This window comes from Cydia splendana, chromosome 22 (genome assembly GCF_910591565.1).
Source record: "Cydia splendana chromosome 22, ilCydSple1.2, whole genome shotgun sequence".
In the NCBI taxonomy this organism is placed as follows: Eukaryota; Metazoa; Arthropoda; class Insecta; order Lepidoptera; family Tortricidae; genus Cydia; species Cydia splendana.
Genome location: NC_085981.1, coordinates 1,627,496 through 1,644,520, shown reverse-complemented (window position 1 = coordinate 1,644,520; position 17,025 = coordinate 1,627,496). Strand labels below are relative to the sequence as shown.

The window sequence follows — 17,025 nt, the reverse complement described above, 5'->3', positions numbered from 1 at the left end:
GGGCTAAGTGGGTTAATTTAATACCTATTTTAATAGAGTTAGACCAAGAACCGTCTGCAACGATTTTGATAGCCCACGCAGTGCAAGTGTTATTTTAAACGTCAAACTTATATGAAATTATGACGTAAAAAATAACACTTGCACTGCGTGGGCTATCAAAATCGCTGCAGACTTTTCTTGGTTTAACTCTAACAAAACTTCCGTGAGACACAGACATATTAAATATATTAAAAATGGGTCACTCACGTATTTGTAGTCGAAAAACGCTCGACATGTTTCACTCCGTACCGAGGAGTGTCATCTGTAATAGGGACTATAGGGAGTGTTACTGCAATGTTCTGCCGCCAGAGTGCAGCACTAGTGCACATACTAAACCATAGAGTAACTTATACATACTAGGCCTTAAACAGTTTTTTGACAAGTTTTTACTAACATTGGTGCATCAAGGCGGTTAGTTTACAGGTGGCCTACCGCGAAACGCGAAAATCGAAATGACTGTCTATCGATCGAATAATCAAGCGTGATAGAGATGCAAAAACCGAACTTTCGATTGTCGTGTTTCACGGTAGGCCATATGATTGAGTTAGAGACGCCGTCTACACAGTTTTGCATAATATTGCCTATTCAGAAGGAATAATCCAGCTATCCATACAAAAATCTTTATCCCATCAAATACTCCTAAGCCAACGTGATAAGATTCAGAATCGTACACATATTTCTGAACACAAACACAGCCGTCACGATCGATAAGCGAATTAGTCGTGTTAGATAAGATACGTTGTATAAAGATAACATAAGATACGTTGTACAAACAAGGCACAAATAAAGGGGGAAGTGGGAAATATGACGGCGATAAATTGCGAGAGCCGTATGCTGAAAGCCGTTATACTTGTATACATAAATATACTGCCTTCTAGGCGGGCGGCTCTGTATTATGGTTGTGTTGGAAGGTTGTAAGAAATTGTAGTGAGAATTTTTATGATTTTCTATTGTTTTTGGGAATGGCGTTATATTACAACGTGTCTCTACCCTTGAGATCCCGAATATAGTTCCTTCTCAGGAATGTTCTAATATGGTAAATTATTGAATAAATAATTTATTGGCCAGCAAACAATGAATCCGAAATACTTATATAAAACTACCTACTTTATATTATTACTCTTTAGCATTTATTTTTATTTAAAACCATAAACACAATTAAAATCAAACTTACAATAAAAGGTAACCTAAAATTAAAACTACCTATAAAACTAAAACTAATACCTAAAGATAAAAAATAAAACATAGCATGGGTGACCTAGCCCGTTGGGCGAGGAACGAGCCAGCCCTACGGTCCCCGGTGACCTGGATGATTTTTTTAGTTTTCTGCCGGATTAGTTTGTGAGCGCTTGGGCACCACGGTCCCAGAGTTTCGACTGCAAATGCCGCAAATATATGCCGGTCAGTGAGCGCCATATATTTGCGGCATTTTGCCGCCTCAGCAGCTGTGGCCACCCCGCCCGCTCTCAAAGATGTTGAACCGAGGTGGGACGGTGCCAGGGTGTCCACGCGCGAGGCCAGGTGGCTCAAGAATGGCGGGAACGTTGGCGCTGACGAAGGATGTCGTTGAGCCAGGCATGGCGTGATAGGCGGCCGGCACTCTTAGGACATGATAAACCGTGGTGTCCAAAGCTGTCCACAAAAGTTCCGCAGGGGCAGCGATGGGGTGTGACAATGGTGGATCCCAGGCGAAGACCGACAGCCAGCCTGAAGGTATTGTTATCAAGCAATGTACCAAGGTTGGAGGAGGGGAGAGCATGTAGCCAGGAGCCGGACTCTCTTTCCGATACAGCCAGAATGCGTGCTTTTTCCTGGCTGGTGGAGCAAGAGTTTAAGAGGTGGGAATGTACTTGTGTAAATCTGGGATCAACCTATCTGTAACAGATTCTCTGAACTAGTGATTGCAATCCGGATTATTCGAAGTTCAAAAATCCGGATTTCGGAGCGTTTGAAAATCCGTTTTAAAATTCGGATTTTGAAAAGAAAAAACCGGTTTTTCGGATTTTTTCCCACCAGTACTAATTTGCTCAAAATTAATGCTAATGCGAAATAAAAAGCGGTGCACATGAAGCGGTAACGCGGGAGAGCTATTGCCAGCCGGGCATTGCGCGTCGCGCACTCGCTCGCACCTGTATGCTTGCCCCGCGTCCGCTTTTTTTATTGGCGTAGCAGCCCAAGTAACAAAATTTGGTACTATAAAAGTCCTGAGAACGTTTTGGAGCGTGCTTATTAGTGTTCATGATTAGCACTATAATGGTGTTGTCTTCTTCTTTGTCGTCACACTCTTGTCAGAGTGGTCGTGGTCGTCATGTCAGGGCCGGTGGCAAGCTTCACAATCCGTCGCCATTCTTCCCGTACTGTAGCCCTTCTTGTACATTCATGGCCTGGTTCATTGAAAATGGTGTTGTAAACGTTTACAAAACCCCAGATAGGCCCTAGTTTTATCACTGATTTATCCTATAAACATTACATAAAGGCTCTCACGGTGATAAATCAGCTCTATGGTTGATATTTGGTTGGTATGGTAAAAGTGACGAGAAACGCTCTATAGTACTAAAATAGTGCTGTCTGCAACGTTTATGTCGCAATTTGGAATTATAAAAGTAACCAATGAAACATGTTTATAGTGCTATTTTGCACCGTAAACGATTCCAGTGATCTTTTTTATCATACTTGCGTCGTGGGTGCCTAAAAAATTATATAAGTTCATTCGCCATTGTTTCTTAAACTGACATTTGTATTTAGGTAATAAAAAGGATGTACTAAAAAGCATTTGTGGACCGTTACTATTTGGTTACTATGCCGGTACATTGTACATGCGAAAATAATTGTATCGATAGAATTATTATGCTGATTTCAAATTTGACAATGAGCTCTCATAATTTTCATGTTTTAATTAAATTAAAATTAATAAAATAAGGACTTGTTCCAACTGTGGCTGCTATAGTACACATAGGATCCAGCCGTGCCGCTAATGTGCTATTATGGCAGAAAACAGCAGCCATTTTTTAAGTTACGATTTAAGTTGTTTAGCAACGTACCAGGTAACTTTTATGGTACTTATAGCGATGTTAAGAGAGCTTTTAAAAAGCTAAAACGTTACGTAATGGTCGTGCAAAGTCCTTTTATAGTGCAGATTGATGCTCTAATAGTGTTTACGATACTGCTACAATACTAGTACTATAAAAGTTACTTTGACGCATTATTAGTGCAAAATAGGTACATAAAAGCATCAGTAAAGTCGTCTATAGTATTAAATAGTACCATAATCGCTTTTCAAGAGGTCAACCGCCGAATCCAACTCGGTTGGGCAGCGTTCGGGAAACTACGTAATGTCTTTTCGTCCGACATACCTCAGTGCCTCAAGACGAAAGTCTTTAATCAATGTGTGTTACCAGTGATGACTTACGGCTCCAAAACGTGGTCTTTCACTATCGGCCTCATCTCAAAACTCAAAGTCGCTCAACGAGCTATGGAGAGGGCTATGCTCGGAGTTTCTCTACGTGATCGAATCAGAAATGAGGAGATCCGTAGACGAACTAAAGTCACCGACATAGCCCACCGGATTAGCAAGCTGAAGTGGCAATGGGCAGGCCACATTGCACGCAGAGAAGATGGCCGATGGGGTCGAAAAGTGCTCGAGTGGAGACCACGGACTAGCAAGCGCAGCGTAGGACGTCCACCCACAAGATGGACAGACGATCTTGTTAAGGTCGCCGGAAGACGCTGGATGCGGGTCGCTTCCAATCGGCACGTATGGAGGTCCAAGGGGGAGGTCTATGTTCAGCAGTGGACGTCTTATGGCTGAGATGATGATGATGATGATGATAATCGCTTTTTGCATATCTATTACAGTGCAGCACTTTAAAGATTCTTTTGTATGATCCTATAAGCGTTCTAAGAGCTAAATTATAGTACTTAAAAGGTCTTTAATCTTATAGAAACAAAACGCTTTGTTAAAAATCTTTATAGTACAAGCAGTCACAATGGTTACCATTATAGGCCTACTATATCACTGTTTGGTGATAAAATGCCTTAGTTATAGAACCTTTTGTTACTTGGGAGTGTACGTATGTATTTTGTTTTTATTGTTTTTTAAAGATTTTGTTATTGGCGTAGCAGTGTACGCATTCTGTTTTTTATTTTTAATAAAAACAACTTAATTTGATTGTTTGTTTCACTTTGCCTTTATGCCACATATTCCTTTCTTAAAATCCGGATTGAATCCGAACTTCGGATTTCGGTCAAACTAAAATCCGTAAATCCGGATTTGAAAAATGTTCACGGATTTGCAATCGCTACTCTGAACTGATTTATTTATGGGTAGGTCTCTTCCAGGGCAGGCCATTTTCCAGGCGTCTTCTGCCTCAGACAAGTACGCTACCTCGAAACCACAGAGTGATGGCGTAAGGATTTTGCCGACGAGGGTTAGCGTACTATGTACTGAGGACAGAAACGCGGGTAAGGCGACACCTGATATTTGACGGATGCCGAGACCTCCGAATCTAATTGGTAGGGTGGCATGAAGGAATTGGCGATCGCTAATATTGACATTTAATATTTTTTCCAGATGAATGTGCAGTATTGAGTCTATGGACGCGGTTATGTTCGGAAACTTCCATAAGGGACTACAGCGTAGGGAATATGTAAATTTGGGAACGAAAAGGCAGGAACGTAGAATACAGAGTGCCATGTGGGAATTAATTTCGAGGAGTCGGTCCGAAAATTCTGAGAAAATATGAACTTTTGAGTTGATGAAATCAGGGAATGATTCCTCGAAAACAGGTGCACCAAGGAGGCAGAGCGAGTCTTTTTGCAGGATTTTAATGCCTGGGCAGATGGTTTCGAAGTTTTGCTGGATTTGCAGCTTGTCCGGAATGTCTGGATTGATATATAGTTCACACTTGTTTGTGTTAAGTTCTAGTCCTATTGATTTGAATTGGTTGATGATGGATAAAAGATCATTAAGAACGAAATTCACTTTGCCTCCCAAGCTACCATCGTCGAGGTACCAAACGTTGAATTTAGAATTTAAATTAAATTTAATTATTTGATTAAATGAACATAACAAGATATTTTAAAAGTAAAATAATTCAAATAAATCATCAATAAGTAGGAGCATACTGTGTCAGTTCGGTCACAATGGCGATAAGATTAAAGTGACACTAGTGACATGACATATACTCTTTAATTACCGTGTATCTAAATGAGCAATTATCAAATAGTTTGTAAAGTACATGAAGCTGAACAACTTCCACCACATTTCCCAAAATGTCCCGGAAATTTTCTAAGAAACATCCCTTTTTTGTTACCAAATGTGTAAGGAAATCTGCTTCATGTACTTTACCAGCATACCAATTTTTATAAAAATCTAAGATGTGATCGAAATGTACAAACTTTTTGAGAATTGCTCAAATAATAACTCAATGGTCTTGTTACCAACATCAGTAAAACGGTGTATCTATTGGTTTTTTTTAAATCCCCGTTGATTGGACTAAAGCCCACTCATTCATAAACAAACAAACATCCCCGTTGTTTATCCAATCAGCGCGTCCGTCGATACGTAAAACTTTGCTCCATATCGAACTTCGACACTCAGATATTACAGTCAAAACTATGTGATTGTATTGGACGGTTAGGTACCTACCTACATTGGGGTACTAATAAGTGTTCTGTGAACAAAGTTTTGTACGGAGAATAATTAACAATAATTTATAATTCATTGTATTTATAATATTTAAGACTTTCGCGTTTCGAACACATATTAACTCACATTCATAGATGGGTCTAACGCCATTCACTCATCATTGTATTTTCTGATAGGTTGTATTGATGGTTTATGTAATTGATGTATGATAATTATATTAATTCATTAAATTTTCTTGGACTCATTGTGTATTTTATATGCCATTAGTATGTTTTTTTTTCTTTTGTTGTTGTTTAGTATGTATAGATTATTGCGTTACTTACTTTTTTCCCAGCAAACATTTTTGGTCAATATTCCGATAAAGGCACCTATTTGCGACCTGAAATAGGTGCCGTTATATCTGTTTTTTGTGCGTCCTTGCAGTTTTAAGTCAGGTCCCACTGAAAACCAGTGTCACGGATTCTCGCAGCATTATGCTGAGTGGGGGTCCTAAGCGTCTTCTATTTCTTTTCTATATATGTAATATGTTGTGGCGTTAAATTAATTTACCTACATTAATTCTTTCTTTTTAGGGTTCAGTACCAAAAAGGTACAAAAGGAACCCTTATGGTGCGGCTCTGTCCGTCTGTCCGTCTGTTTCAATCACGGAAGAAAGAATGAGCGCGCCGCGCTCGTTTCAATTGAAAAAGCAAAATGTTTTGATTAAAGTCAAAAGGTCTTCGGGAATTAGTCGTATAGTAGATCTTTATGCAACGTCTTGCCAGAATACTTGTGAATAAGCAATGAACTGGTATACTCGATTAAATCCAATGAAAGTTAATATTGCGTTTTCGTCTAGTTTTCAATAGTTGTTAAACGGTCTTTGATAATAAGGTATTTGGAGACAACAAACTAATTACTTACTGTGACTTTTCAAATACTCTTTTGTTGCCTAAAAACAAGAGCCCAGTGTACGATGAGTCAGTAAAATCAATCATGGGAGAGCAGTGAACCTTAAGTGCGTTTAGATGTATCGCATCCGACGCTATTGATCTAAAACTGTCTGGAGTGGATGTCCAGCCCAACTGACGACCGGTCTGGCCTAGTGGGTAGTGACCCTGCCTGTGAAGCCGATGGTCCTGGGTTCGAATCCCAGTAAGGTCATTTATTTGTGTGATGACACAGATATTTGTTCCTGAGTCATGGTTGTTTTCTATGTATTTAAGTATTTATATACAGTGAAACCTGGATAAGTGAGACTTCAAGGGACGAGCAGATTTGTCTTACTTAAAGAGGTATTCCACTTACCCAGGCTCTCAGTTAGCCAGGTACAAATAAATTTCTGTCTCATTTGCAGAAGGTCCCATTATTAGAGGTGAAAATGGAGGATTATTCAGTTATAGAGGTGGTTAATAAGGTATTTTGTAATTATCTTTAAAAATAAATAAGGTAAAATAATCCTTGTCCCTAAATATTTTTTAAGTCTGTTAATTATTTCTTTAATTTTATTTGGAATGATTCTATTTTCAAATGATAGATTTTTTCAATTAAATTTGATACGGACTTCATTGCCTCTTAGAGAATTATTAAATGAAAATGTGTTTATTCGTGTTACTTATCAAGATTTCTTCTTTTTCAGAAACTTGAAGTCGTTTAGACACAATTAAGCAAATGCGGAATTTGTGGATAGACTAAGAGTTAGTAAGAATACGGAAATTGATCAATAAAGTCCAAGTTAGAGAGGTCATAGACTGACTTTATCTCAGATACAGAGGTCATATTCTATAAAATTCTAAAAAAACAATTAGGAAAATGTAATCTTATAAATATAGTCTCAGTAAAAGAGGTAAAATACACTCTCTGTCTCAATTATAGAGGTAAATCTACTATAAAATCACAACAACTAATCCCAGTTATAGACTAATAACAGAGGTAATTCAGTGCTAAAGTGACGGGACCGCACCATGAGTCCCAGCTATAGAGGTTTCTCACTTATCCAGGTCCCACTTAACCAGGTTTCACTGTATTATATATATCGTTGCCTGAGTACCCACAACACAAGCCTTCTTGAGCTTACTGTGGGACTTAGTCAATTTATTATTATTATTTATTTAACTGTAGTTTACTGTACTATCACGCTCCGCGATTGTTGTGCCATTTATGGTCCTAGCTAAATTGGTTGTTCAATACTTACTCTATAGAATTTCCAATGTAGCAAGAACCTTAGGCATAACAATCCCGTGTGGTGACTGTACATTCTAGATGCTTTGGTTGACAGTCATAATTATTTAGCTGAGGATACATAAATACAGTACAGATCTGATGGACACTTCTGTACGTAGGCATCCTCGCATCTTTACGCATATGTTTTGCTATTGACTCTATATAGTGTTTAGCTATTGTGTGCACTCTAGTTGACAGTATTTAATTAATATAGTTATTTAAACTAAAACGAGACTTTTAAGTAGAGACAGAGAAGTTAGGGGGGCAAAATGCTCTGAATCTTACTATTTATTTCATTACGTTAATGATTGTTGCCACTTGTCGTTATTTAACCCTTAAGTCCATAGCGGCATTATATTAAAACGCATCTCTACATCTACAATAAGAATTACGGTTCGAAATCGAATGACTAGATGACCCTTAAACCATTTGACAGGAATGTCAAATAGTCTGGACACAGTTCAGAACCAACGTCTCAATTCTCCAGGAACTTGGTATTAAACAGCGTCTTTCTTCCATCGTCCAGTTTCGTATTCTCACTTTCTTTGGACATATTACACGTCGAGATGATACATCTGTGGAACGACTTGTAGTGCAGGGAAAAGTCGAAGGCACAAGGCGCGGTAGGTCACCAATGCGTTGGTCAGACCTAGTCAAAAGTGCATTCAATGTACCACTCCATGAATGTACAAGGGCTACAGTACAGGAGGAATGGGGACGGATTGTGAAGCCTGCCACCGGCCCTGATATGACCACCACGACCACTCTGACAAGAGTGTGATGACAAAGAAGAAGAAGTCATATGGTTTAAGGGTTTGGAAGAAATTTATGGATATTAATACTTTTAAAATGGTCCCAAATCTAGGTTTTAGGTATACCTACACGAGAAACTCACAGAACTCCTCATAAATAGTTTAGTTCACATGTATTGGACATATATTCCGGTGTTTTCAGCAACAAAGTGTTCTACATTTTAAACACGTTCCTAACGCAAAATTAACATATTGTTTAAAACGTTCACATCTCGCCTTCGCTCCGATAATACTCTCACATAATAAATAATTAGTCCTAACGTTTGCCAAAGTCCGCGCCAATAGTTAGAAGTGGGTCAAAATCAAGCGAACAGCTAAACGAACACGGTGGCTAAGCCAAAAGGGTAGTCACTATGCAACACTGAATTGCCAACCATTCAGGTCACAGAAGTTAAAGTTCAATGTTGATTTTTAAAGTTCTGTACCCAAAGGGTAAAAACGGGACCCTATTACTAAGACTCCGCTGTCCGTCTGTCCGTCTGTCCGTCTGTCCGTCTGTCCGTCTGTCCGTCTGTCCGTCTGTCCGTCTGTCCGTCTGTCCGTCTGTCCGTCTGTCCGTCTGTCCGTCTGTCCGTCTGTCCGTCTGTCCGTCTGTCCGTCTGTCCGTCTGTCCGTCTGTCCGTCTGTCCGTCTGTCCGTCTGTCCGTCTGTCCGTCTGTCCGTCTGTCCGTCTGTCCGTCTGTCCGTCTGTCCGTCTGTCCGTCTGTCCGTCTGTCCGTCTGTCCACGTCACACGTGACAGACGTCTATCACCAGGCTGTAACTCATGAACCGTAATAGTTAGACAGTTGAAATTTTCACAGATGATGTATTTCTGTTGCCGCTATAACAACAAATACTAAAAACAAAATAAAATAAATATTTAAGTGGGGCTCCCATACAACAAAGGTGATTTTAACCGTTTTTTGCGTATAATGGTACGAAACCCTTTGTGCGCGACTCCGACTCCGGTGTGTGTGTTGAAGATGAAGGAAGCATTTATTATTACAGCCGTTCCGGGCTTTTTTTATTGCTTAGCCATACTTTCCTAGGTGAATCTGAATACATATGTAGGTCATACTTGGTCATACTGAACAACTTTTTCTGTAGGACCAACCCCGAACCGCAAAATAAATGATGGCCGTGTTGACTAATACTGATATAACAGACATAGATAGATAGAATTCCTACTCTTTATTGCACATTTTATTACAAAATACAGCTTCAGGAAAAACATTTCAGGAATATCTTTCCTGTCCAATATCTATTATGCATCAGTTACGTAGTTACTATAATAATTAACCTCTTTCATATAGAAAATCATATAAAACCACTTTAATTAACTAAGTGAAGAAACCGTCTAATAATCAATGCACCCTCCCCATTCCTATTCCCACACATAAATAAATTTCTACCAAACCAATATAAGAAGGAGCCCAGATTACGTACAATTATTACACAAATAGAGGTCATATTAAACTCGTTGGGGTTATGTTAGGAATACAGTTATTATCCCCGTCATAAATATTCAGTGAAGAGACACGCCAACTTATATAAATAAAAGATGGGAAGGAGTAGTGATGCGCTTTTGTGATATTGGCTAGGTCATCTTATAAGTAATTAATTTGTTGTAGATTTGAATCGGAAAATTAATAATTAATATTAATTTGATTAGGAATGAGCTAATAGTAAGTACCATAAAACGAGGTGAGTAGGTTTCGCGGGGAGAGGTGGGTTATGAATGGGGAGAGAAGGTTTGAGAAGGGGGTGAGAAGGGATTTTAAGGCTACTGCTACAAAAATAATGTATTCCAATTTAGAATGGAGCTATAGTAATACGCATAATAAAAAAAAATCGATCCAACAATCTTCCAAAATCACCTTTGTATGAAAACCCCTCTCACCCCAAATACGAGGCACTACGGGGTGAGGTGGGTTTTCCTCTTTATCGTCAAAGTTATGAAATGTAACTACCCAAAATAAAATAAAAACTAAAATACAAACGTCCGGAACACTTATTATATACACCATTCAGTTTTCATTATGTAAACATAAAATGTTATCGTGGTTTAAATTTAATTTTTGACCCTACTCACCCCATTTTACGGTAGTTGTTTATTGCTATTGTACAATCGGGAACATTCCGGATGAAACATTTCCCACAGAGATAACCAAACGCCACGCCAATTATTGTTTTGTTAATGATTTTTAGTCAGGTTTCGCTCGGTACAAAAAGTACTGAGGTTGACTGAAGTAGCATGACAAATACGAACGTTTCCGAGATAATACGATGGAAAACAATTATGCACTACATATGTACGTAAGATGCCTTAGTTTAGCTCTGCTTTGCAATAGCGTTGCCAACGTATGAAGTGCTTCTGGTTTAGTAGATATTAGTGATTTCTAAACTTAGCCCATTATCGAAGTTACCCCAACGCACCTTATTATAGGCTCACTTATATTGGTTTGCGTATTTTTAGGACTCCATATTTATAGAAACACGTGTATTTGCACTTGAAAGGCATTTGGCGAAGTGGAACAGTTGATGAAAATCATAAAATGATGGCATTTTACCATTTTAGACGGTTTTGTGCTCTTCTTCTTTTTCTTTGCTCCATCCCACTTTAAAAGGGCTGATTTAGACGATGCAAGAACTCGCATGCGAGTTTCATACCATTGCGGGTTTTGCTTGTTCGGTTGAATTATACGTAATCCACAGTCCGCAAAGTAACTAAAATCGCATGCGAGTTTCATACCATTGCGGGTTTTGCTTGTTCGGTTGAATTGGACGTAATCCACAGTCCGCAATGTAACTAAAATCGCATGCGAGTTTCATACCATTGCGGGTTTTGCTTGTTCGGTTGAATTGGACGTAATCCACAGTCCGCAATGTAACTAAAATCGCATCGAGTTTCATACCATTGCGGGTTTTGCTTGTTCGGTTGAATTGGACGTAATCCACAGTCCGCAATGTAGCTAAAATCGCATCGAGTTTCATACCATTGCGGGTTTTGCTTGTTCGGTTGAATTGGACGTAATCCACAGTCCGCAATGTAACTAAAATCGCATGCGAGTTTCATACCATTGCGGGTTTTGCTTGTTCGGTTGAATTGGACGTAATCCACAGTCCGCAATGTAACTAAAATCGCATCGAGTTTCATACCATTGCGGGTTTTGCTTGTTCGGTTGAATTGGACGTAATCCACAGTCCGCAATGTAACTAAAATCGCATCGAGTTTCATACCATTGCGGGTTTTGCTTGTTCGGTTGAATTGGACGTAATCCACAGTCCGCAATGTAACTAAAATCGCATGCGAGTTTCATACCATTGCGGGTTTTGCTTGTTCGGTTGAATTGGACGTAATCCACAGTCCGCAATGTAACTAAAATCGCATGCGAGTTTCATACCATTGCGGGTTTTGCTTGTTCGGTTGAATTGGACGTAATCCACAGTCCGCAATGTAACTAAAATCGCATGCGAGTTGCATACCATTGCGGGTTTTGCTTGTTCGGTTGAATTGGACGTAATCCACAGTCCGCAATGTAACTAAAATCGCATGCGAGTTTCATACCATTGCGGGTTTTGCTTGTTCGGTTGAATTGGACGTAATCCACAGCCCGCAATGTAACTAAAATCGCATGCGAGTTTCATACCATTGCGGGTTTTGCTTGTTCGGTTGAATTGGACGTAATCCACAGTCCGCAATGTAACTAAAATCGCATCGAGTTTCATACCATTGCGGGTTTTGCTTGTTCGGTTGAATTGGACGTAATCCACAGTCCGCAATGTAACTAAAATCGCATGCGAGTTGCATACCATTGCGGGTTTTGCTTGTTCGGTTGAATTGGACGTAATCCACAGTCCGCAAAGTAACTAAAATCGCATGCGAGTTTCATACCATTGCGGGTTTTGCTTGTTCGGTTGAATTGGACGTAATCCACAGTCCGCAAAGTAACTAAAATCGCATGCGAGTTTCATACCATTGCGGGTTTTGCTTGTTCGGTTGAATTGGACGTAATCCACAGTCCGCAATGTAACTAAAATCGCATGCGAGTTTCATACCATTGCGGGTTTTGCTTGTTCGGTTGAATTGGACGTAATCTACAGTCCGCAATGTAACTAAAATCGCATGCGAGTTTCATACCATTGCGGGTTTTGCTTGTTCGGTTGAATTATACGTAATCCACAGTCCGCAATGTAACTAAAATCGCATGCGAGTTTCATACCATTGCGGGTTTTGCTTGTTCGGTTGAATTATACGTAATCCACAGTCCGCAAAGTAACTAAAATCGCATGCGAGTTCGCGCGCCGTCTAAATCGACCCTAAGTGGGGTCGGCTCTCCTAATTTTTCGGCGCCAAGATGGCCTGTCTTGGGTTGTCAGGTCGGGCAAATTCAATTTATATAGTTAGTTTGGATGCTGGTCCACCATGTCAGCAATGGGCATCCGCGGCATCTCTTACGTTCCGGGAGGCACAGAGCTTTTTTTAGACTGTTTTGTGCAATCGGTTTATTTTTATTATAGATTACTTTCTCAAGGTTTTAGATCTCAGTTTGCTAGATAACAAAACTATAACGTTTATAACTGTAGACCTCGCGATAAGCTTCATAAGCCTACATGTAAAAATATAATAAAATAACTTCGTTGACTCATTAGGTATCACAGCAAACCCACAGTGGTCTTAAGTGCCATAGACCATACTGGCCTGATCTTTTATGCCATTTTAAACATTAAAAAAAAAACGAAACAATAAAAAATGATAACTACTTACCTGCCGAACTTGCTCACAAAATTTCACAAGAATTGGTAGAGAAATGCGACCTGCAGAGGAGAACATCCGGACATACGAAAGCATTTTTGCCCAAGTAGAACCGGAGACCTTCGCTAACGCTCGGTCAAAAATGATGCCTAAATCCGAGACTTATTGTTTTGTAATCGAAATTGTCATTGTTATTACACACCACTTACGTGGTAAAATAAGTTTATTTGTAAATAAATACCTATAGCATAAAAAAAGAATATTTATTCACTACCTGAGTGTTTCTTTTATTTTTTGCCATTTTTATTTATTGTGACCTTTTTTGCCACTTTTGCGTGTTATTTCTACTCAGAATCACGAGCTTTTTCGATCCTAATGGGATAAAAAAAATGTCTCAGAGTTTTTTTCCTATTGTGTTACCATTTCCCCATACACTTTGTATGGCGGTAACAAAAAGGAAAGTGTGAAAAATGTATGAAAATTTTAGGACATTTTTTTTCTCCTATAATGATGAAAAGGGCTCGCGATCCAGACTAGAAATAACACAAAAGTGGCAAAAAAGGTCACAATATATTAAATGGCAAAAAATAAAAGAAACGCTCACCTACCGAAATAAAAGCTTTCCATGAGCTTCTAGAGTCGGTTCAAATTAACTCTGCGTGGCATTTGCAGTGAGAAAGTGTGACAATGTCAATTAATGTGAAATTTATATGAAAATATATTTATAATGGCACTCTCTCACTTTCTGTTCCATTCAGTGCAAAGTGAACTTAGATGGACTCTACTATATTACATATTTAGATTATTTGCAATTTAATATTGTTACTGAATAAATGATGATGATGATGATGATGATGATGGTGGCTTATGTAAACTCTTTTTCACAATTTAATTAAGTTTCTATCCAGAAGTAGGATGAAAATATTCAAAAAATACGTATTTATATAGTGTTTTAATTTTTTATACTAGAGTTAGACCAAGATAAGTCTGCAACGATTTTGATAGCACACGCAGTGCAAGTGTTATTTATACGTCATGATTAATTCATAGAAGTTTGACGTTTAAAATAACACTAGCACTGCGTGAGGTATCTAAATCTTTGCAGGCTTATCTTGATCTAATACTATGTAGATTTCTACTTTCCACGATGATTCCAAATATTGGGTACTAATATTCCTACGCAACATTTTCATATAAATCTTGAATATAAATGCATGCCTAAATAACTTAATAACTATTTAATAAGCTATTGTATACTACACTTTAATATAAAAATAAGTAATAACACTTACCAATTTATTTATCCTATTCACAAAACACAATCACACATCATCACTACACTTTTCCAGAAAAAAAAAACAATTAGGCCATATTCCGGACGGCCAAAATTACCGCGGCCTCGGCGCTATTTTGTCACCGAAACCCGCCAGCACTACTAAAAATAACCATTACTAACACGCGCACTTTTTTCAAAAAAGGAACGTTACTTTTTTAATTTTCATGAACACTGGCCGGTTGTGAAAAATAATGTTATTTTTGAATTAAGAACGGCGGCCGGGCGCGTCCGCGAGCGGAGCTCGGAATTCGAATTTAGGTTAGAATACGCGGGTATGGCGCCACGCAGACATGCGCAGATGTTGTACAGACGGGGCAAAGACAGAGTGGTGGAGATGCGTCAAAGCTTTGTGCTTTGAGCTTTCAGGAGCGATGATGATGTCATCTACTATAGTATGTCATGAATATAGTTTGGCCAGGGACTGTCTCATTTCAAAAACAGATACCTAGAGAGAATCTTTACTGTCTTTGTCTAACGCTAGTAATAGCACCCGAAATAAAGGGATGAGTGGAGTTTTTTTGTTCTTATTTGCTGACAAATTTGGTTTGTCATTTTTGCCAGATTATGCGAAGCAAAAGCAAATTTTTAATTTTGCCAAAGAATACTATTCATCAATATTCATGCATGTCTTGTGTAAATTAATATGTATAAGCTTTTAGACATTAAGAGTTATGACTTCAGTTAAATACACTTTTATCACACTTGGTTATAAAGGATGTTGATTATTTTATGCAGATAATGCCAGTATTACTTCTAAGGGTGAAATTGAATATTTCACTTGTCATTTCCTTGCGTTAACTTTTTAACTCAATTATGTTTATTACTTTTTGCTAACATGCTTGGCATCGTCTCTAGTTCACAGTTGATCTGATTAACTGACAAAAGATAAAATTCAGGTCATAGATCTATACTGTAAAGATGGTTAGAGAATCTAGGGACCGCACAGTGACATCAAATCCAAAAATTGAAAAAGTAGTGAAAGCTCTACTCTTGGTATAACTTGGTATAACTCGGATCACATTTAGGACTAAATGAAGGCATTAAAACCCAGTTTGCTGGGAATTAATTCAACAGCTTTTTTGGATCTAATTTGATAGGCCTATAAGCAGTTTATTTACAATTACATACTGAAATCCAGGATCTGACAAAGGTATCCCGGGAAATTCTAGCATCTACCCAATCTACTCTGTGACTAACATACACACACACAGCCCCCGGCAGACTAGTCGGCGTTTAAGCGTTTCGCTGTTTACTGAAATACTCGGCGACGTGAAGTTAGCTGATACAACTTCACTTCAATGAATGTCAACTTCAGTCGTAAAAATGTCGTCATGGTCTACTGTAGGTATTTGAAATTGAATCTTAAGAGGCGTAAAACTTGGAAAATAGAAGAAAAAACCGGAGAAGTGCGAGTCGGACTCGCCCACCGAGTATTCCGTACTTTTTAGTATTTGTTGTTATAGCGGCAACAAATATATCATCTGTGAAAATCTTAACTGTCTAGCTATCACGGCTCATGAGATACAGCCTGGTGACAGACAGACAGACAGACGGGCAGTGGAATCTTAGTAATAGGGTCCCGTTCTTACCCTTTGGCTAAACAGATATGGGTCGCCGCGCAGTACCAAAACGTAATGTTAGCGAATTGGAAAATTCGAAATTTACTGTATTCAGAATATACGGTGGCTGATTCTACCCGGGCACAAATATCCTCAACGAAAAATTGCAAACACCTAATGAACAAGTCACAGAAAATATTAAATAAAATTGATGATTTCGAATAAAAGGTCAACGAATCAATAAAGTATCGCATTGTCATCCATTCATCATTCGTATTAAAAAATATCAAACTTGTTTTCTACGTGTCATTCAAATATAAACCTTATTGTTTTCGAACAGACTTCAAATTTCTATGGAGGGAATATCAGCTGATCGTTCCTCGCTACTTTAATTTAGAAATGTCATTGTGAAATTAACCTTAGATGTAAAGAAATAGAGTATAATTTGGTGTGATGCGAGTTCCTTTTATATTTCCAATAATATTCAAGGGCGTGGAATAATCGTAGCTTCTTATTTATGAACTAGCTTTGCTCGTAATAGTCATAACTTTGCTCTGGTGTTTAGGGTTCCGTACCCGAAGGGTAAAAACGGGACCCTATTACTAAGACTCCGATGTCTGTCTGTCTCTCTGTCTGTCCATCTATCTGTCACCAGGCTATAAGCAGGTCTACTCATGAACCGTGATAGCTAGG

At 38.6% G+C, this 17,025-nt stretch overlaps 1 protein-coding gene across 1 annotated transcript in view; it reads right to left on the bottom strand.

The window, feature by feature from the left end:
- Positions 1-15,074, bottom strand: part of LOC134801584 (muscle calcium channel subunit alpha-1-like) — a 42,548-nt gene extending 27,474 nt beyond the window's left edge. Inside the window, exon 1 of the mRNA XM_063774201.1 lies at positions 14,730-15,074. The gene's annotated coding sequence lies outside the window, so the exon portion shown is untranslated. The remainder of the gene's footprint in view (positions 1-14,729) is intronic.
- Positions 15,075-17,025: the final 1,951 nt, after the last annotated feature.